General features: G+C 43.2%; 1 protein-coding gene across 1 annotated transcript in view; it reads right to left on the bottom strand.

The window, feature by feature from the left end:
* LOC115127151 (CSC1-like protein 2) overlaps nt 1–24,197 on the bottom strand; it is a 116,859-nt gene extending 92,662 nt beyond the window's left edge. Inside the window, exon 1 of the mRNA XM_065008452.1 lies at nt 23,970–24,197. The gene's annotated coding sequence lies outside the window, so the exon portion shown is untranslated. The remainder of the gene's footprint in view (nt 1–23,969) is intronic.
* Between the last annotated feature and the right edge of the window lie 213 nt (nt 24,198–24,410).

Here is a 24,410-nt window from a genome sequence, read left to right as displayed (position 1 = left end):
TAGTGGTTAGAGCAGGTAGCCTAGTGGTTAGAGCAGGTAGCCTAGTGGTTAGAGCAGATAGTCTAGTGGTTAGAGACAGGTAGTCTAGTGGTTAGAGCAGGTAGCCTAGTGGTTAGAGACAGGTAGCCTAGTGGTTAGAGCAGGTAGCCTAGTGGTTAGAGCAGGTAGCCTAGTGGTTAGAGCAGGTAGCCTAGTGGTTAGAGCTGGTAGCCTAGTGGTTAGAGCTGGTAGCCTAGTGGTTAGAGGGTAGGGCCAGTAACCGAAATGTTGCTGGATCGAATCCCCGAGCTGAAAAATGCTTTTTTAAATTTTAAATCTGCCCCTGAACAAGGCAGTTAACCCACTGTTCCCTGGTAGGCCGTCATTGAAAATAAGAATTTGTTCTCAACTGACTTTCCTCGTTAAATAAAAGGTAAAATGTAAACATTTAATAAAACACCTGGAGGAGAGAGGATTCAACGCACTGCAGCCTCCGTCGTTTTGGGAATTTGATGCTCCCTGACTGTCTGGCTTTCATTGTTGGGTGATTTTTTATCTGGACACAAGAAACTGCATGAATGTAGATACTAGTTTTCGACCGATTAATCGGTATCGGCGTTGAAAAATCATAATCGGTCGACCTCTAAAAGATACATAAATCATTCCTACAGTTTCTATTTGGTTTTAGTCATTTTCAAGTACAGTATATTGGGTTTGTCCCCCCCCACACCTCCAAAAAAAAACACTCAAACCATCCAAGGGTCTGATTGGCTAAAAACTACGATTAAAACACTTGCATTTCCAAACATGTTTTTTTTAATTTGTTGCTAGGGTGGCAGTTAAAATAATGTAACTAGCTTTTAGACTTTTTAAAATGTTTTTTAAAATATATTATCAAGATTTATTCAAACAGCAACAATAGGTATACAGCAAAGGGTATTCAAAAAGTTTTGTCCGAAATCGATTGAGTTTTTGCGAGGCACAATTCAGTCATCATGCACTGTTTGAATGAAAATGTTATGCTTCCCCCCCCCCAAAAAAACTTCCCGATTAAAGGTTCACTTCAAAGTAGGCCTACCTGGCAGAATGATATCATGACGATTCGTACCCGTCACATGTAGACTACATTGTACAGTGCAGAAACACTTGCCAGTCCTGAGCACAATTGAATTAAAAAAGGCAACTAACACAATTCAAATAGTTTTGTTTTGCTTTGCTCCAAGACCTCAAAAGATGTCTCCTAATGTGGTTTAAGCATCGTTGTGGACTTACCCTGGTGTGACGTTTAGAAAACCGTCTAAATCTCTCCAGGACAAGGTGACTTTTATCAATATATTCATCTCTATTTACTCTCAGATTAGAAAATGCTAATTAGCATCAAAGTAGACTACAAATCCCAGCATGCTCCTGCACGTCATCTTCAGCTGACAGCTTTACTAACAGGTATTGTGTACATTTTCTACTTGCCCAAAGACAGTTCACAGTACTGTTCATTTAAAGAAATATAGCCTATTTATTCCTTACTACATTTAGCTAACATTAGATAGTTCATCCAGAGGTTCTTAACTTTGCCTCAATTCGTCAGTCTCAGCCAGATCATCATGGCATTTGTAGTTCTTTATGATAGCCACATTAGCATTTAATTAGCATGTCATTTGGAGGGTCAAACAGATGAATATATTGATAAAAGTCACCTTGTCCTGGAGAGATTTACATGGTTATCTAAACATCAAGTCAGCGTAAGCCGACACAAAACACAGCCCTTATTTTAAGCGTTTCTAAAATCCCCAATGGGAAAACATGAATGGTGGAAAAAAGATTGGAACCATTTCCTTGTTTGACCGCTAGGTTTTATGGGTATTATGAATCATACTGTGGTACTCTATTTCATCCTCATCAATGTGAACAATCAGGCCAGATGAAATTCTCTCCAAAAAAAACTCATTTTGACTTTTGGGGAAGTCAAAAGAGAGATAAACAGACTTTCTCTAGGAAATCAAAATGGATTTATTTTTCTGTCTTTTTGAGGATATTCTCAGACTACGACGGTAGTAGTTGAAGGAGCTGTCTTCAAAGTGTTTGAGGGATAGTCTCGATCTGGTAATGGTCCTAGACCAGGCCCAGCAATGGTGTAGTTTAAGTGCACAAAGTGACAACGGGGTGTATCCCAAATAGCACTATATTGCCCATAGGGTTCTGGTTAAGAAGTAGTCCACTATGTAGGGAACAGGGTGTTATTTGGGATGCACTCTAATCGCTTTCTTTTCACTGGTTGAGAAGAGTAGGTTGTCTCCTCTCTGGGTTGACTGTGGTCTGTGTGAACCCTGTACCCTCTATTGGCCCATTGTTCTCCACCAGCCTCCCCCTCCCTCCCTCCCTCCCTCCCTCCCTCTACATCAGGGTGATGATGTCACAGCGTTCCAGGAGGATAATTGGGTTAGCGTTTGGTCATCCAGTGTGCGTGACCATTTTGGTGCTGTCAAAAATGTGATTTTCCTTTTTAACTTTATGTTATTTCCACACTAGGAGGTTGAAATAAAACCCTGATAATTATGATAATATCCTTTTTGTGTAAAAGCTGTTTGGAAGAAAAAAAAATTTTAAATCCTGGAATTTCAGTCTGTTCAGATGAGATGGAATTTTTTGGCCCAGATCATGACATCACAATCTGATCTGATTATTCTGTCCAATGAAGAGTCATCTTTTATTTGCATATGTATCCTCCTACCTTTAAGGGGTAAGCGGGGTAGGCTCTAGAGCAGGGATTATCAACTACATTCAGCCCTGGGATGATTTTATTCTTGAGAGGATGGTCAGGGGGCCGGTACATCATTTAAAATCATTTGCAGGCAGCAAATTGACCGCAAGAAGCCCAAACAGATATAATATTTGACTGGGGAGAAAAAAAAGAGTAAAATCTTGCTTACACAATTGAATACGATCACGTCTCTCTATTATGTGTGGTAATACTTGAGAACAGATTCCCAAAATTAAAATAACTTGGAACTGGTTTCCTGGTGTTTTTAACAGTCTTTCATGTCCAACAATAATAATAATAATAATAATAATAATAATAATAATAATATGCTCAGAAAACTTGGGGGACCAAATTAAATCCTCCACTGGCCAAATTCAGCCTGTGGGCCGCCAGTTGGAGAACCCTGCTCTATAGTCTAGACCAGGGCTCCCCAACCTTCTTCCTGGAGATCTACTGTCCTGTAGGTTCAGTCCAACCCCCTACGAAACAGATTGTATAGGGTCCTACTATCCCCTACGAAACAGATTGTATAGGGTCCTACTATCCCCTACGAAACAGATTGTATAGGGTCCTACTATCCCCTACGAAACAGATTGTATAGGGTCCTACTATCCCCTACGAAACAGATTGTATAGGGTCCTACTATCCCCTACGAAACAGATTCTATAGGGTCCTACTATCCCCTACGAAACAGATTCTATAGGGTCCTACTATCCCCTACGAAACAGATTCTATAGGGTCCTACTATCCCCTACGAAACAGATTGTATAGGGTCCTACTATCCCCTACGAAACAGATTCTATAGGGTCCTACTATCCCCTACGAAACAGATTGTATAGGGTCCTACTATCCCCTACGAAACAGATTCTATAGGGTCCTACTATCCCCTACGAAACAGATTCTATAGGGTCCTACTATCCCCTACGAAACAGATTCTATAGGGTCCTACTATCCCCTACGAAACAGATTCTATAGGGTCCTACTATCCCCTACGAAACAGATTCTATAGGGTCCTACTAACCCCTACGAAACAGATTGTATAGGGTCCTACTATCCCCTACGAAACAGATTCTATAGGGTCCTACTATCCCCTACGAAACAGATTCTATAGGGTCCTACTATCCCCTACGAAACAGATTCTATAGGGTCCTACTATCCCCTACGAAACAGATTCTATAGGGTCCTACTATCCCCTATGAAACAGATTCTATAGGGTCCTACTATCCCCTATGAAACAGATTCTATAGGGTCCTACTATCCCCTATGAAACAGATTCTATAGGGTCCTACCATCCCCTACGAAACAGATTGTATAGGGTCCTACTATCCCTTATTTCTCTAGCCTCTAAACAGACAGCTTCATCGACCAGGTTCGTGTTCAGCAGGGAAACAGAAATTAGCCCAGGTAGTGCCTCCCTGTTTCGGTGTGTTCTCTTCCAATGTGATACCTAACGAACGCTAGCCCAGACCTGATTGGGTCGACCACGACGTCTTCCTACAACTGACGACACACTCGCCACACATAACAAGTTCAGACTGAAGTAGAGAATATCACGATGACAAAGTGACTTAATAAATCAAATGACCCAGAAGAAGACAATCAACCTGATCAGATCTACTGAGTCAAATTATTATCAGTCTCCGCATTTTATTGGACCAGGACCCACAGTAGTGCACTAGGCCAATATAGGGAATAGAGTGCCAATATAGGGAATAGGGTGCCTACATAGGGAATAGGGTGCCTACATAGGGAATAGAGTGCCAATATAGGGAATAGGGTGCCTACATAGGGAATAGGGTGCCTACATAGGGAATAGGGTGCCTACATAGGGAATAGGGTGCCTACATAGGGAATAGGGTGTTCTACATAGGGAATAGGGTGTTCTACATAGGGAATAGGGTGCCTACATAGGGAATAGGGTGCCTACATAGGGAATAGGGTGCCATTTGGGACACATGGAAGATGTTCCCAGCTGTCGTCAACATATTTCCACAAATCTAATATGCATAATCTGTGAGGGAGACGGAAAGTCACAAACAACCCCTCTGTCAGCACTTCAACTGTTAAACTGGCTGACTGAAACTCTAGGCCACACCACACACAGTGTACAGAAATCATAGTTCAAGGCACGTATTAGTCTGAGGCAAACAAGAAGAAAATCCTGAAGAAGAAGAAGAAACAAGAAGAAAATCCTGCAGACAAGCAGTATCAGCCAACTGTCCACCTCCTACACTATCCTCCAGGCCTATTCACCTCCTACAGTATCATCCAGGCCTATCCACCTCCTACAGTATCCTCCAGGCCTATTCACCTCCTACACTATCCTCCAGGCCTATTCACCTCCTACAGTATCATCCAGGCCTATCCACCTCCTACAGTATCCTCCAGGCCTATTCACCTCCTACAGTATCCTCCAGGCCTATCCACCTCCTACAGTATCCTCCAGGCCTATTCACCTCCTACAGTATCCTCCAGGCCTATCCACCTCCTACACTATCCTCCAGGCCTATTCACCTCCTACAGTATCATCCAGGCCTATCCACCTCCTACAGTATCCTCCAGGCCTATTCACCTCCTACAGTATCCTCCAGGCCTATCCACCTCCTACAGTATCCTCCAGGCCTATTCACCTCCTACACTATCCTCCAGGCCTATTCACCTCCTACAGTATCCTCCAGGCCTATTCACCTCCTACAGTATCCTCCAGGCCTATCCACCTCCTACAGTATCCTCCAGGCCTATCCACCTCCTACAGTATCCTCCAGGCCTATCCACCTCCTACAGTATCCTCCAGGCCTGTCCACCTCCTACAGTATCCTCCAGGCCTATCCACCTCCTACAGTATCCTCCAGGCCTATCCACCTCCTACAGTATCCTCCAGGCCTATTCACCTCCTACAGTATCCTCCAGGCCTATTCACCTCCTCCAGGCCTATCCACCTCCTACAGTATCCTCCAGGCCTATCCACCTCCTACAGTATCCTCCAGGCCTGTCCACCTCCTACAGTATCCTCCAGGCCTATCCACCTCCTACAGTATCCTCCAGGCCTATCCACCTCCTACAGTATCCTACAGGCCTATTCACCTCCTACAGTATCCTCCAGGCCTATCCACCTCCTACAGTATCCTACAGGCCTATTCACCTCCTACAGTATCCTCCAGGCCTATCCACCTCCTACAGTATCCTCCAGACCTATCCACCTCCTCCAGACCTATCCACCTCCTCCAGACCTATCCACCTCCTACAGTATCCTCCAGGCCTATCCACCTCCTCCAGGCCTATCCACCTCCTCCAGGCCTATCCACCTCCTCCAGTATCGGGTGCACAACCTCTACTGGGCCTAGTCTATACACTGACTGACTATATGACAGTATCGGCTGGAGGCCTTCAACCTCTAGGCCTGGTGTTGTTTTCTTCCGTTTAAGAAACATTTTTCAACAGAACCGGCGGAATGATCCCCACCGCACACAGAGTTAACTTTCATAGCAGCAACATACAACCGCCATCATCACTTTGCTCGTTGTATAATTGTCTCACTCTTCCTCTCACCTTTTCCCTTCGCTTGTGGACTTGTGCACAACACAACACGTCGTCTGTGACCTGGCGGAAAAACCTCTACAAACCAAATCTTCATACCATAAACGCTACACAGCCTACATCGTTGTCACCATATTAACTAAAAGGTCATAGTCAACAAAGCTACTAGAACTAATGAGTTCGTAAACCCGCTACAATCAAGTAGTACAGCAAGCAGTTTATCAGTTATTCCGGCGACTGATGAGTTCCAGTGTTGATAAGAATGGTCTTAGCCAGCTAGCTAACATACATAGCATTCCTCTCTGAGTCAGGTTGTTGAGCTAAACTAGCTAGCTAACATACATAGCATTCCTCTCTGTTTGAGTCAGGTTGTTGAGCTAAACTAGCTAGCTAAGTAAGTGAAAATAATAACGAAATCTCTCTCCAATTTTGGGAGAAATTAATTTGTAAAAAATAAATAAAAATAAACAATCAACTATTGTCTTTCTACTACTCACCACATGTTATGCACTGCAGTGCTAGCTAGCTGTAGCTTCTGCTTTCAGTACTAGATTCACTATCTGATCCTTTGATTGGGTGGACAATATGTCAGTTCATGCTGCAACGTAACACAGATAGATAGGCTAGGTACCTCCGATACAATTGCTTGCGAAAGTATTCACCCCCTTGGCATTTTTCCTATTTTGTTGCCTTACAACCTGGAATTAAAATATATATTTTTTTCGGGGGGGGTTTGTATCATTTGATATACAAAACATGCCTACCACTTTGAAGAGAAAAAAAATATTTTCTAATGTGAAACAAACAAGAAATAAGACAAAAGAAACAGAACTTGAGCGTGCATAACTATTCACCCCCACAAAGTCAATACTTTGTTGAGTCACCTTTTGCAGCAATTACAGCTGCAAGTCTCTTAGGGTATGTCTCTATAAACTTGCCACATCTAGCCACTGGGATTTTTGCCCATTCTTCAAGGCGAAACTGCTCCAGCTCCTTCAAGTTGGATGGGTTCCGCTGGTGTACAGCAATATTTAAGTCATACCAGATTCTTAATTGGATTGAGGTCTGGGCTTTGAATAGGCCATTCCAAGACATTTAAATGTTTCCCCTTAAACCACACAAGTGTTGCTTTAGCAGTATGATTAGGGTCATTGTCCTGCTGGAAGGTGAACCTCTGTCCCAGTCTCAAATCTCTGGAAGACAAACAGGTTTCCTTCAAGAATGTCCCTGTATTTAGCACCATCCATCATTCCTTCAATTCTGACCAGTTCCCCAGTCGGGGTGATGAGAGGTGTTGGGTTAGCACCAGACATAGCATTTTCCTCCTTCAGGGTTATCTTTGGTCTCTTTGATGCCCTCCTTGCCTGGTCCCTGAGTTTTGGTGTGCGGCCCTCTCTTGGCAGGTTTGTTGTGGTGCCATATTCGTCAATTTTTTTAATAATGGATTTAATGATGCTCCGTGGATGTTCAAAGAGATTTATATTTTTTTATAACCCAACCCTAATCTGTACTTCTCCACAACTTTGTCCCTGGCCTGTTTGGAGAGCTCCTTGGTCTTCATAGTGCCGCTTGCTTGGTGGTACCCCTTGCTTAGTGGTGTTGCAGACTCTGAGGCCTTTCAGAACAGGTCTATATATATACTGAGATAATGTGACACTTCGATTGCACACAGGTGGACTTTTAACTAATTTAACTTCTGAAGGTAATTGGTTACATGCACCACTTGTCCATATTTTACATTTTTTAAACAACTAGTTTTTTTTTTTCATTTCACTATTTTGTGTATGTCCATTACATGAAATCCAAATATAAATCAATTTAAATTTCAGGTTGTAATGCAACAAAATAGGAAAAACGCCAAGGGGGATGAATACTTTTGCTAGGTACCACAGATATCCAGGCTAAGTACCACAGATATACAGGCCTGGTAAGTGCACCCTGTGAATGACTCTGCATGGAAACAGTGTGACTGGGCTACCACCGTCACCAAGCTAGCCCACCTGACCTGGAGCCGGTTGCCATGACACCACCGCCACGTTCTGCCAGAGATTCTCACAACAGTACAAACAAAAGGAGCATGGAGGCAATGAGGGAGACAATCACATGCTGAGCCCTGGTTAAATTAAATTCACCGTCTGCTAGATGGGTAGAGTCAATGGGCTGATTGCTCGTCTACTGGCCTGACTGGCTCAAAATAATCTGTGCTGTGGGCTGGGGAGTCCACAACCCTGTTCCTGGAGAGAGACCCTCCTGTAGGTTTTAACTCCAACCCTGTTCCTGGAGAGAAACCCTCCTGTAGGTTTTAACTCCAACCCTGTTCCTGGAGAGAAACCCTCCTGTAGGTTTTAACTCCAACCCTGTTCCTGGAGAGAGACCCTCCTGTAGGTTTTAACTCCAACCCTGTTCCTGGAGAGACACCCTCCTGTAGGTTATAACTCCAACCCTGTTCCTGGAGAGAAACCCTCCTGTAGGTTATAACTCCAACTCTGTTCCTGGAGAGAGACCCTCTTGTAGGTTTTAACTCCAACCCTGTTCCAGGAGAGAAACCCTCCTGTAGGTTTTAACTCCAACTCTGTTCCTGGAGCGATACCCTCCTGTAGGTTTTAACTCCAATCCTGTTGCTGGAGAGAGACCCTCCTGTAGGTTTTAACTCCAATCCTGTTGCTGGAGAGAGACCCTCCTGTAGGTTTTAACTCCAACCCTGTTCCTGGAGAGAGACCCTCCTCTAGGTTTTATCTCCAACCCCAGTTGTAACTAACCTGGTTCATCTTATCAACCAGCTAATTATTAGAATCAGATAGATTAGGTTTGGAGGGAACCCAATCAGGTGTGTTAGATTAGGTTTGGAGGGAACCCAATCAGGTGTGTTAGATTAGGTTTGGAGGGAACCCAATCAGGTGTGTTAGATTAGGTTTGGAGGGAACCCAATCAGGTGTGCTAGATTAGGTTTGGAGGGAACCCAATCAGGTGTGCTAGATTAGGTTTGGAGGGAACCCAATTAGGTGTGCTAGATTAGGTTTGGAGGGAACCCAATTAGGTGTGCTAGATTAGGTTTGGAGTGAACCCAATCAGGTGTGCTAGATTAGGTTTGGAGTGAACCCAATCAGGTGTGCTAGATTAGGTTTGGAGGGAACCCAATTAGGTGTGCTAGATTAGGTTTGGAGTGAACCCAATCAGGTGTGCTAGATTAGGTTTGGAGTGAACCCAATCAGGTGTGCTAGATTAGGTTTGGAGTGAACCCAATCAGGTGTGCTAGATTAGGTTTGGAGGGAACCCAATCAGGTGTGTTAGATTAGGTTCACTACCCTCCTATCGATGCAGCTACTAACTAGTTCGGTTCTCAATCTGTTTGTTTTGAACTGTCTGGTTGAGATTTGGGACAGTTGGGACCAGAGTGAGAATCAGTTGGGACCAGAGTGAGAATCAGTTGGGACCAGAGTGAGAATCAGCTGGGACCAGAGTGAGAATCAGCTGGGACCAGAGTGAGAATCAGCTGGGACCAGAGTGAGAATCAGTTGGGACCAGAGTGAGAATCAGTTGGGACCAGAGTGAGAATCAGTTGGGACCAGAGTTAGAATGAGAATCAGTTGGGACCAGAGTGAGAATCAGTTGGGACCAGAGTGAGAATCAGCTGGGACCAGAGTGTGAATCAGCTGGGACCAGAGTGAGAATCAGCTGGGACCAGAGTGAGAATCAGTTGGGACCAGAGTGAGAATCAGTTGGGACCAGAGTGAGAATCAGCTGGGACCAGAGTGAGAATCAGTTGGGACCAGAGTGAGAATCAGTTGGGACCAGAGTGAGAATCAGTTGGGACCAGAGTGAGAATCAGTTGGGACCAGAGTGAGAATCAGTTGGGACCAGAGTGAGAATCAGTTGGGACCAGAGTGAGAATCAGTTGGGACCAGAGTGAGAATCAGTTGGGACCAGAGTGAGAATCAGTTGGGACCAGAGTGAGAATCAGCTGGGACCAGAGTGAGAATCAGTTGGGACCAGAGTGAGAATCAGCTGGGACCAGAGTGAGAATCAGTTGGGACCAGAGTGTGAATCAGCTGGGACCAGAGTGAGAATCAGTTGGGACCAGAGTGTGAATCAGTTGGGACCAGAGTGTGAATCAGTTGGGACCAGAGTGAGAATCAGTTGGGACCAGAGTGAGAATCAGTTGGGACCAGAGTGAGAATCAGTTGGGACCAGAGTGTGAATCAGTTGGGACCAGAGTGTGAATCAGCTGGGACCAGAGTGAGAATCAGTTGGGACCAGAGTGTGAATCAGTTGGGACCAGAGTGTGAATCAGTTGGGACCAGAGTGTGAATCAGTTGGGACCAGAGTGTGAATCAGTTGGGACCAGAGTGTGAATCAGTTGGGACCAGAGTGTGAATCAGTTGGGACCAGAGTGAGAATCAGTTGGGACCAGAGTGAGAATCAGTTGGGACCAGAGTGAGAATCAGTTGGGACCAGAGTGTGAATCAGTTGGGACCAGAGTGTGAATCAGCTGGGACCAGAGTGAGAATCAGTTGGGACCAGAGTGTGAATCAGTTGGGACCAGAGTGTGAATCAGTTGGGACCAGAGTGTGAATCAGTTGGGACCAGAGTGTGAATCAGTTGGGACCAGAGTGTGAATCAGTTGGGACCAGAGTGTGAATCAGTTGGGACCAGAGTGTGAATCAGTTGGGACCAGAGTGAGAATCAGTTGGGACCAGAGTGAGAATCAGTTGGGACCAGAGTGAGAATCAGTTGGGACCAGACTATCCATGTAGTCTTGTGCATAAAGAAAGTATCAATCCTCTTCTCCAGAGCCGCAGGACAGAATGAAAACTAGACAGACCGGCCATCTAGACAGACAGGCCATCTAGACAGACCGGCCATCTAGACAGACACTAGACAGACAGGCCATCTAGACAGACAGGCCATCTAGACAGACAGGCCATCTAGACAGACCGGCCATCTAGACAGACACTAGACAGACAGGCCATCTAGACAGACAGGCCATCTAGACAGACAGGCCATCTAGACAGACCGGCCATCTAGACAGACCGGCCATCTAGACAGACCGGCCATCTAGACAGACAGGCCATCTAGACAGACAGGCCATCTAGACAGACAGGCCATCTAGACAGACAGGCCATCTAGACAGACCGGCCATCTAGACAGACCGGCCATCTAGACAGACAGGCCATCTAGACAGACAGGCCATCTAGACAGACAGGCCATCTAGACAGACCGGCCATCTAGACAGACCGGCCATCTAGACAGACCGGCCATCTAGACAGACAGGCCATCTAAACAGACAGGCCATCTAGACAGACAGGCCATCTAGACAGACAGGCCATCTAGACAGACAGGCCATCTAGACAGACAGGCCATCTAGACAGACAGGCCATCTAGACAGACAGGCCATCTAGACAGACCGGCCATCTAGACAGACAGGCCATCTAGACAGACAGGTCATCTAGACAGACCGGCCATCTAGACAGACCGGCCATCTAGACAGACAGCTGCGCGGGCAAGATCACCTCAAATAACAACTGCTCTATCAGTCCAACTATACAAAACAAGAAGTAGGCAGTCTTCAAGAACATGCCTTATGAGCCAAATATAGCCTAACTGTCTTGCCCCATCATAACCCCCCAAAAAAGAGTAACAAACGTTATAATAATTAGGCAAGTTAGCAGGTTAACTCCTTGATCCTGCTTTGTGGTATAAACCTCTGTGTTACTAGGCTAACTCAAGACCTAGCTTTGTACAGCAGTAATGTTGATGTCCTTAAATGATTGACAGGCTATGCATTGACCCACAAGGCCAATAGCTCCTATTCTGCACTATTCTAGATTATCATCAGCCTAGAAATGTAAAATTTGATTTGACTACTGCCCCGTAGCACTCACTTCTGTTATCATGAAGTGCTTTGAGAAACTAGTCAAGGATCATATCACCTCCACCTTACCTGCCACCATAGACCGACTTCAGTTTGCTTTCCGCCCCAACAGGTCCACAGACGATGCAATTGCCATCACACTGCCCTATCCCATCTGGACAAGAGGAATACCTATGTAAGAATTCTGTTCATTGACTACAGCTCAGCATTTAACATCAAGGACATCAACCACCCGAGTCACTGCCTGTTCACCCCGCTATCATCCAGAAGGCGAGGTCAGTACAGGTGCATCAAAGCTGGGACTGAGAGACTGAAAAACAGCTTCTATCTCAAGGCCATCAGACTGTTAAACAGCCATCACTAACTCAGAGAGGCTGCTGCCTACATGGAGACCCAATCACTGGTCACTTTAATAATGTTTACATATCTTACATTACTCATCTCATATGTATATACTGTACCTTATACCATCTACTGAACCATGCCTATGCCGCTCATCCATATATTTATATGTACATATTCTTATTCCATCACTTTAGATTTGTGTGTATTAGGTAGTTATTGGGGAATTGTTAGATTACTTGTTAGATATTACTGCACTGTTGGAACTAGAAGCACAAGCATTTCGCTACACTTGCATTAACATCGGCTAACCATTTGAATTTGAAGAGGGTACAGCCAGTCACTGGTGCGTGCGGTTGAGTCCATTTCTGTGGTAACATGGACTCTTAACCACATGATGAAGCTTTGCTGCTCCTTGCTGAAACAAGCAAGGTCTTGTAGCAAACGAATCAACAATGCAACAGCAGTAAACATAGAAATATAATAAATAGAACAGGCTTGGAACCTCTAAGACTGGGAATGTGTCTTGTAAATGCATGGGTCCACTCACAATGGCTGCCTGGTATTGTGATGCAATCATTTCCATGGTGATGTAGAATGTTCATTCAAATGATGTTAAGTGATGTGGCTCATGCAATGTTGAACAATGTTGCAATGTTGTATGTTGAATCAACAAACGACAGCACATTGATGGGTACACTTCCTGTTTTACTTCCTGCTTTGTTTCTGTCGGCACACTCGCAATAGCCACCAGTCAACCCATTATGCCATGATTGATTTGAATGTCTACGCAGTTTTATTCATTTTATGGCAGCACATGTTGTCCTTTACACAAACCTGTGTGCCTGGCACCTACTACCATACCCCAGTTCAAAGGCACTTAAATCTTTTGTATTGTCCATTCACCCTCTGAATGACAAACATACACAATCCATGTCTCAATTGTCTCAAGACTTAAAAATCCTTCTTTAGCCTGACTCCTCCCCTTTATCTACACTGATTGAAGTGGATTTAACAGGTGACATCAATAAGGGATTATATCTTTCACCTGGATTCACCTGGTCAGTCTGTGTGTCATGGAAAGAGCAGGTGTTCCTAATGTTTTATACACTCAGTCTATAACAGGCTAATATCCTTGAAGTAATGAACGTCACTCACCATGCACTTATAAATCAGGGTTGAGTAGGTTACTTTCTAAATGCAATCCGTTAGTCACAATCCCTTTTTAACATGACCTAGAACAGAACAGCAATAACGATATGATTGGGCGGCAGGGTAGCCTAGTGGTTAGAGCGTTGGACTAGTAACTGGAAGGTTGCAAGTTCAAATCCCCGAGCTGACGTTCTGCCCCTGAACAGGCAGTTAACCCACTGTTCCTAGGCCATCATTGAAAATAAGAATTTGTTCTTAACTGACTTGCCTGGTTAAATAAAAAATATAAAATATGATTAGGTCATGTTTATGTTCATGTTTATATATGACCAAGCAAACTGACTGATATTACGTGAACACCTGGCTTCAAAGTGTTTGAAATCATTTCCAATGCTCTCTAGCTGTGCTTGATGAAAACAGGCAACAACAAAAAGAGGGGGGAGGGTCTTAACCTTGGACCAATAAACACTCGCTTTTTTGTTGTTGTTGCTTTCTGTTGCAAAATGTTGTTGCTCCGTTGCACCATAATGAATACAGCCCATCTTCACAGCTGTGTCTTCCTACACAATGGAGAATGGAGTCACAGTAAACAAGTCTTGTGGGCAACAACAGCAGTGAGACATCGAGAGCTGTTTTCTAACAGAGGTCTGGTCTGATATGATCTTCACAGCAGACCTCAAATGTTTTTATTTTTTAAAGTCGAAATAATAATAATTAAGTCGAACATTAGCAAGCCGTTTCCCCAGTCACAGATAAAAGGGGTTGGAAGCTTGTATTTTAACAAGATGTTATTCTCGAACTTGTCCGATTAAATTAGAGGAAAAGAGCCTTACAGCGTCGTTCCCAGTTCAAATGTTAAGATACGAGTGCATCAGTCCGTGGGAAACAACTGATCCAAATGTAGCATGCGGTCGGTCAGAGAAATCGATTCATACGGTACGAATTGTCAGTTCACTAAAACAAGTTTAGCTCATATTTTACTATCTACCTTCTGGAAATGTTTGACTGACGCGTCCTCTCCTTCAGTGTGGAACTAAGCACGTAACTGACCAGGGTTTCCGTTAGGAAAATGTGGCGCCAGACAACCTGACCGGGAAGATGATTGAGAAATGAAAAACAAAAAACATTATTATTGAAATTAAACTGTAACACGAAAATGTGGATATGAAAAAAAAAATCACAACTGGCACACAGAAGGGTGGAAACGGTCAGAACAAATTCAAAAGCTTCCCCAAACTTCGACCTCTCACATGAACCTTCGACCTCTCACATGAACCTTCGACCTCTCACATGAACCTTCGACCTCTCACATGAAACGTCGACCTCTCACATGAACCTTCGACCTCTCACATGAAACGTCGACCTCTCACATGAACCTTCGACCTCTCACATGAACCTTCGACCTCTCACATGAAACGTCGACCTCTCACATGAACCTTCGACCTCTCACATGAAACGTCGACCTCTCACATGAACCTTCGACCTCTCACATGAAACGTCGACCTCTCACATGAACCTTCGACCTCTCACATGAACCTTCGACCTCTCACATGAAACGTCGACCTCTCACATGAACCTTCGACCTCTCACATGAACCTTCGACCTCTCACATGAAACGTCGACCTCTCACATGAACCTTCGACCTCTCACATGAACCTTCGACCTCTCACATGAACGTCGACCTCTCACATGAAACGTCGACCTCTCACATGAAACGTCGACCTCTCACATGAAACGTCGACCTCTCACATGACTCACATGAACCATCGACCTCTCACATGAACCATCGACCTCTCACATGAACCTTCAACCTCTCACATGAACCGTCGACCTCTCACACGAACCGTCGACCTCTCACACGAACCGTCGACCTCTCACACGAACCGTCGACCTCTCACACGAACCGTCGACCTCTCACACGAACCGTCGACCTCTCACACGAAACTTCGACCTCTCACACGAAACTTCGACCTCTCACACGAAACTTCGACCTCTCACACGAAACTTCGACCTCTCACACGAAACTTCGACCTCTCACACGAAACTTCGACCTCTCACATGAAACGTCGACCTCTCACATGAACCGTCGACCTCTCACATGAACCTTCGACCTCTCACATGAACCTTCAACCACCTATGGAGTCTTTCTAAAATAATTGCCTCCACGTTTCCATGGTGGGATTTTACCTTTAGGCTACTTAGAAGCAAGGTAAGACACGCCTCATAATATGAAATAAAATTTTAAAAACTTCAGGTTTCAAACAATTAGGTATGTTTTCAAAATGCATACGACCTCCAGCTCACATTGTAAAGTGGTAGGTGACACGCTCTGATTGCCTGTTGCCTGCACGTGAACGATGAATTGGGAGGCGTTCTTCAATTATTACCAGTTGAAAAATTAAAATACTATCTCCTTTTAAAACGTTTGCACGCAATGAATGGCCTTATTAAAACACGTGGTTTACTCCAGCAGCTGTGCAGGAGGAGAAACCCCGCTCATAATAGGCTCTGTATGCTGTGCAGGAGGAGAAACCCCGCTCATAATAGACTCTGTATGCTGTGCAGGAGGAGAAACCCCGCTCATAATAGACTCTGTATGCTGTGCAGGAGGAGAAACCCCGCTCATAATAGACTCTGTATGCTGTGCAGGAGGAGAAACCCCGCTCATAATAGACTCTGTATGCTGTGCAGGAGGAGAAACCCCGCTCATAATAGGCTCTGTATGCTGTGCAGGAGGAGAAACCCCACTCATAATAGACTCTGTATGCTGTGCAGGAGGAGAAACCCCGCTCAAAATAGGCTCTGTATGCTGTGCAGGAGGAGAAACCCCGCTCATAATAGGCTCTGTATGCTGTGCAGGAGGAGAAACCCCGCTCATAATAGGCTCTGTATGCTGTGCAGGAGGAGAAACCCCGCTCATAATAGGCTCTGTATGCTGTGCACGTGGTTTACTCCAGCAGCTGAGCAGGAGGAGAAACCCCGCTCATAATAGACTCTGTATGCTGTGCAGGAGGAGAAACCCCGCTCATAATAGGCTCTGTATGCTGTGCAGGAGGAGAAACCCCGCTCATAATAGGCTCTGTAGGCTGTGCAGGAGGAGAAACCCCGCTCATAATAGACTCTGTATGCTGTGCAGGAGGAGAAACCCCGCTCATAATAGACTCTGTATGCTGTGCAGGAGGAGAAACCCCGCTCATAATAGGCTCTGTATGCTGTGCAGGAGGAGAAACCCCGCTCATAATAGGCTCTGTATGCTGTGCAGGAGGAGAAACCCCGCTCATAATAGGCTCTGTATGCTGTGCAGGAGGAGAAACCCCGCTCATAATAGACTCTGTATGCTGTGCAGGAGGAGAAACCCCGCTCATAATAGACTCTGTATGCTGTGCAGGAGGAGAAACCCCGCTCATAATAGACTCTGTATGCTGTGCAGGAGGAGAAACCCCGCTCAAAATAGGCTCTGTATGCTGTGCAGGAGGAGAAACCCCGCTCATAATAGACTCTGTATGCTGTGCAGGAGGAGAAACCCCGCTCATAATAGGCTCTGTATGCTGTGCAGGAGGAGAAACCCCGCTCATAATAGGCTCTGTATGCTGTGCAGGAGGAGAAACCCCGCTCATAATAGGCTCTGTAGGCTGTGCAGGAGGAGAAACCCCGCTCATAATAGGCTCTGTATGCTGTGCAGGAGGAGAAACCCCGCTCATAATAGGCTCTGTATGCTGTGCAGGAGGAGAAACCCCGCTCATAATAGGCTCTGTATGCTGTGCAGGAGGAGAAACCCCGCTCATAATAGGCTCTGTATGCTGTGCAGGAGGAGAAACCCCGCTCATAATAGACTCTGTATGCTGTGCAGGAGGAGAAACCCCGCTCATAATAGGCTCTGTATGCTGTGCAGGAGGAGAAACCCCGCTCATAATAGACTCTGTATGCTGTGCAGGAGGAGAAACCCCGCTCATAATAGACTCTGTATGCCGTGCAGGAGGAGAAACCCCGCTCATAATAGACTCTGTATGCTGTGCAGGAGGAGAAACCCCGCTCATAATAGGCTCTGTATGCTGTGCAGGAGGAGAAACCCCGCTCATAATAGGCTCTGTATGCTGTGCAGGAGGAGAAACCCCGCTCATAATAGGCTCTGTAGGCTGTGCACGTGTGATAGTTACGTTGGATAAATAAGATACGTGATGATTCATGAAAATACAAAAACAGGCCAATTTTAATTATGCAAATTAACCAAAAGACCAATAAGCATGAAGGTCAAATGTATATACATAGACTGGCATTTCCATCAATGAATAAAAAGCATTATTTTGCATTTAGATAAAAAATTTAGTCCCAGTAATTTTGCCCGGCAACAGTTTAATTTATTGGCCTTTCAATTATTATATATTTTTTTTAATTGGCCAAAAAGCTGTCAATTGCCAGCCAATGAAAACCCTGCCAGTCATTGATCTACAGGTCATTATGCATGCCAAACAACCACAGGCAGCCTAGTCGAACTGTGCACTACTTCAACATGCAGAGGATTTTACTCTGTCCTTGTGTACACAGAGACTGTCAATAGATTAACATTGTCAATAGCCGCAGCCATTTCCGATAGGCCAAGTCCTCATCAATTGACAGTCTACTTTCCCTAGTTGCCTGCCTGGCTAGTAGAATACTTGCAATGGAACAGTTTTGTTTTGACCGTTGTGAGAGAGTCATGATGGCACACGGTGTATCAAAATGTTTTGATAAAATAAAACAAACGTTTCTTATTGGAACGTTCATATAGGCCCTTGTCACTCACTGGTTCAGTCCGTTTTCATCTATCGAATGCAGAATAACTAATAAATATAGATCTATATAAAATGGTGTGCATCAATAGTATTGACAGTATATGGATAGAAAAGGTGTGGACAACAGTAGTTATATAGGATGAACCAGGACTAGAATACAGTATATACATATGAAGTGAACAGCAGTAGTTATATAGGATGAACTAGAATACAGTATATACATATGAAGTGGACAACAGTAGTTATACAGGATGAACCATGACTAGAATACAGTATATACATATGAAGTGGACAACAGTAGTTATATAGGATGAACCATGACTAGAATACAGTATATACATATGAAGTGGACAACAGTAGTTATATAGGATGAACCATGACTAGAATACAGTATATACATATGAAGTGGACAACAGTAGTTATATAGGATGAACCATGACTAGAATACAGTATATACATATGAAGTGGACAACAGTAGTTATATAGGATGAACCAGGACTAGAATACAGTATATACATATGAAGTGGACAACAGTAGTTATATAGGATGAACTAGAATACAGTATATACATATGAAGTGGACAACAGTAGTTATATAGGATGAACCATGACTAGAATACAGTATATACATATGAAGTGGACAACAGTAGTTATATAGGATGAACCAGGACTAGAATACAGTATATACATATGAAGTGGACAACAGTAGTTATATAGGATGAACTAGAATACAGTATATACATATGAAGTGGACAACAGTAGTTATACAGGATGAACCAGGACTAGAATACAGTATATACATATGAAGTGGACAACAGTAGTTATATAGGATGAACCATGACTAGAATACAGTATATACATATGAAGTGAACAGCAGTAGTTATATAGGATGAACCATGACTAGAATACAGTATATATATATGAGGTGGACAACAGTAGTTATATAGGATGAACCATGACTAGAATACAGTATATACATATGAAGTGGACAACAGTAGTTATATAGGATGAACTAGAATACAGTATATACATATGAAGTGGACAACAGTAGTTATATAGGATGAACCATGACTAGAATACAGTATATACATATGAAGTGGACAACAGTAGTTATATAGGATGAACTAGAATACAGTATATACATATGAAGTGGACAACAGTAGTTATACAGGATGAACCAGGACTAGAATACAGTATATACATATGAAGTGAACAGCAGTAGTTATATAGGATGAACCATGACTAGAATACAGTATATACATATGAGGTGGACAACAGTAGTTATATAGGATGAACCATGACTAGAATACAGTATATACATATGAAGTGGACAACAGTAGTTATATAGGATGAACCATGACTAGAATACAGTATATACATATGAAGTGGACAGCAGTAGTTATATAGGATGAACCATGACTAGAATACAGTATATACATATGAAGTGGACAGCAGTAGTTATATAGGATGAACCATGACTAGAATACAGTATATACATATGAAGTGGACAGCAGTAGTTATATAGGATGAACTAGAATACAGTATATACATATGAAGTGGACAACAGTAGTTATATAGGATGAACTAGAATACAGTATATACATATGAAGTGGACAACAGTAGTTATATAGGATGAACTAGAATACAGTATATACATATGAAGTGGACAGCAGTAGTTATATAGGATGAACCAGGACTAGAATACAGTATATATATATGAAGTGGACAACAGTAGTTATATAGGATGAACTAGAATACAGTATATACATATGAAGTGGACAGCAGTAGTTATACAGGATGAACCATGACTAGAATACAGTATATACATATGAAGTGGACAACAGTAGTTATATAGGATGAACCAGGACTAGAATACAGTATATACATATGAAGTGGACAACAGTAGTTATATAGGATGAACCAGGACTAGAATACAGTATATACATATGAAGTGGACAACAGGATGAACCATGACTAGAATACAGTATATACATATGAAGTGGACAACAGTAGTTATATAGGATGAACCATGACTAGAATACAGTATATACATATGAAGTGAACAACAGTAGTTATATAGGATGAACTAGAATACAGTATATACATATGAAGTGGACAGCAGTAGTTATATAGGATGAACCATGACTAGAATACAGTATATACATATGAAGTGGACAACAGTAGTTATATAGGATGAACCATGACTAGAATACAGTATATACATATGAAGTGGACAGCAGTAGTTATATAGGATGAACCACGACTAGAATACAGTATATACATATGAAGTGGACAACAGTAGTTATATAGGATGAACCAGGACTAGAATACAGTATATATATATGAAGTGGACAACAGTAGTTATATAGGATGAACTAGAATACAGTATATACATATGAGGTGGACAGCAGTAGTTATATAGGATGAACCATGACTAGAATACAGTATATACATATGAAGTGGACAACAGTAGTTATATAGGATGAACTAGAATACAGTATATACATATGAAGTGGACTGCAGTAGTCATATAGGATGAACTAGAATACAGTATATACATATGAAGTGGGTAAACCAGTATGTAAACATTGTTTAGTGACCAGTGTTCAATGACTCTATGTACATGAGGCAGCAGTCTCTAAAGTCCTGGGCTGTAGCCAGCTAGTGATGGAGATAAACAGCTTCTATCCGTCTCCATGGTAGCAGAGTGTGTGCGCGGAGCAGAGCGGGGGAAAGGAGTGGAACGAGGGAGTTTCGCCAAAAGTTGGGAGCGTCGGCCTTCTCTCCCACTCCAAACGCGCTCAACCTCACAAGCTCAGGGCATGCCCTGGCCCACAATGCATCTGTAGCCTACTCGTGTGCTGCTATAGCCCCTTGCTTTAGCTACGGTCACAGAGTTCTCTAAATATTTTCATAAGGAAACTGATAAAAAAAAAGCACACAGGTGCAAAGTCAAGGTGACTTACAAAAGATGAGGAGGAACCAAGAGCAAGAGAGGGAGTGTGGTGATGTAATGTCCACAACTAAAGAATCACTGTGGAAGTTGAAAAGACATCTGGGAGCATGACGGTGCACATACTACATACTACATGCTACATGCTACACACTACATGCTACATACTACATGCTACATACTACATGATACATGATACATGCTAACAGAAAGTGTGCTAGCTAAGTATGTGTCACGGCGGCAGTATTTAAAAAAAAAAAAAAAAAGTCGGATCTCTTATAAGTTCCGTTCATTTTCATTCTATTATCTGTATACACAATAGGCCGTCATTGATTTGGGCCCAATAGGCAAGGCATATTACCTCCATTTTGATAGTTATTTGACCTAAAAATCCTTTAGACCTGCCTACAGAAAACTGTTTTTGTTTTACTACACATCCCAGAGTGGCCCAAAGGGTGTTTAGCAACCCCAGTGGCTCTGCAGGCGCTGAAAGGGTCATCTCTGCTGCTGGCCTGCTCTCCAGGTACCATCGCACGAGCCTGAAGCCACAGATTCTGGCCAAACTCATGTTTCTAAAAAAAAATGAATTAAAAAGGCCTTATAGATGGGAGGCTAATAAAGGCATTTTTTCCATTTAAATTTGTATTTCATTCTAAGTAAGTCACAGCCTATATGTGCAACTTATCAACTAGAATGATTTAATACAACTAAATGTTTACAAGCTGAGCGCTTAATGTCCCTGCCAGCCTGAAATGGTTCACTATTTATTTATTTGTAAATCAAATCTAATTGTATTTGTCACATACACATGTTTAGCAGATGTTATTGTGGGTGTAGGGAAATGCTTGTAGGCTACAGCCTTGAAATAATATATCCTAAATAATTCATTTTTGTTCCTTCTTAGTCTGCCTGTCTGGCTCCTGACCTATTCAGAGTGTTTATGTGCTGTTTAATATGACGTGTAGTTTATTTGAAAATGATGAGCGTTTCTTACAGTCACCTCTTCATCTTGTTTATGAAAATACTTTCGTTTCAATATTTCAAAACCAAAAATACTTCAAAACCAAGTCCAGGTAGTCACAAAAATAGATTGTGTTGGTTAAAATGTGATTTTAATAAATGGAGCGACATTTATACTCTTTGAGTAAGGAGTGTTTTTTAGCAGAGCGGTTGGAAAGGACCTGGAGCACCAGAGCAGTGCGCTCTATTCGCTACACTGAAGTCGTTTGTGGTGAAGTCAAATTTAGGGGTGTTGGACAAAACAATGTCATCGGAGAGTGGATTATCTCTAACCATGCAGAGTATCAAAGGCAATGGTACATTTTCAAAACGTCGCTTTTACCCGCGCATGTTCTGTCTCTGGCCCAACACACCGGTTTCGGGGATTCTAGAAATGGTCCGGGGAGGTACTCAGATCCAGAGTCATTGCGGATAATGAACTAAATGTCCGTGGACGTGCCGTATGAAGGAGTTTGGGTAGCCAGGCAAACCAAACCCCAAGGCCCGTCTCATATTCAGCCTCTGAATCGGGGGAAATTCTCGTTGTCACTGGACGTTCAAAGGAGCATTGGCTTCAGTAGCTCTGGTCCTAGGTGTTAGTGAAGGAATGCTTTAGCATTAAAAAGCCGCAACTAATGCCCTGGACCAGAGCTACAGTTCCTAAGCTACATCTGTTATTGGTTTCACTCGTAAATAGTACTAAATTATAGTAGCCTACTCAGCTATTCTCTCCGTCCTTGGCCTGAGAGAGCATTCCCATAGCATGAGTGACAGCCTGGGTACGGCTTTCCCCTCTCTTGTCATTACGGGGACCCTGGCGAACCTGTCATAGAAACTGCAGGTTGGGCCTATGCAATGACGAATAAAACGCATGATCAAATAACATCTTATCATTCTCGTGCTTCGTTAACAACAGGTGTAGAAACGCTTACTTATACGGGCCCTTTCCCAACAATGCAGAGATAAAGAAAATGTAGAAATAGAGAACTAAAACAAGTAGTTAATAATGAAAAGTAATAATAAAATACACGCCGAGTGACGATAACGGTAGCAGCACAAGAAGAAACCAGGGTGTGAACATTGTTCATTGTAAGGATTAGGCCGTGTTTAGCTACCTATTATCATCACTAATCTGTGGATGAGCCATCGTCCAAACCCTCTTTGATGTAGGTTATAACGTTACTGTAGCTGTCTTTCTTGGCCATCGATGGCTACAACTAAAGAGACACGCTGATTTTAATGTACATTGCAATAATCCTGAGCTGTCTCTTCTCTGTTTGCTCTCTCACTGGGTAACCTTAGTCAACATAAAACACGTCTCACCCATTTCTGTCTGTCAGATCCTTACGATATTTTAGATAAATAGCAGGGCAAGGCTGGATACGTTATCCGGTTACCTCGCTCGTTAACCTAACGTTGCCGTGCTATTTCACGGATTTAAGGTCAGCTAGACGGTAGCTTGCTAGATTTCTATCAACAACAACAAAAAAACGTTTTATGACAGTTTCCCGATATAGTTTTTAGGTAGCTACCCAGCTCACAATTTTTGCGTAACTAACGCTGTGAATGGCTGTGATTTACACCGCTGCATAAGCGATGAATTTACCTGCTGTTTGATACGCAGTCAAGACCAGCGAACTCCGCGATCCAAATGGACAAAATCTTCGTATTATATCCGAGGTCTTGTATGATTCCCAGGTAGAAAATACAATATAGTCCCTCCAAAATCGTCACACACAAAAAAAAAACACGATAAGCAGGAGCTTAGTAGCTAACGCTAGCCAGTTACAAGCACAGCAGCAGCTAACCAAGGCAGAAGAGTTGGATCGGATGAGGTGCGTAAACCCATTGAAATGAACAGGGCGTACCAAAATCATAGACATAGAACAAATAGAACAGATTCGTCACCCAGTGCGTTTTAATGACACATTAGAATATATTTCCTCATGGCCCTTTTTTAATTGAGTAATCAACTAAAATGGGTATCGACTATCATCCATAAAATATCGACTATGAACCTACAAAAAGCTCTTATCAGAAGATACAA

This window comes from Oncorhynchus nerka, linkage group LG23, assembly GCF_034236695.1.
Source record: "Oncorhynchus nerka isolate Pitt River linkage group LG23, Oner_Uvic_2.0, whole genome shotgun sequence".
Lineage (NCBI taxonomy): Eukaryota > Metazoa > Chordata > Actinopteri > Salmoniformes > Salmonidae > Oncorhynchus > Oncorhynchus nerka.
This window is presented reverse-complemented; position numbering and strand designations above follow the sequence as displayed.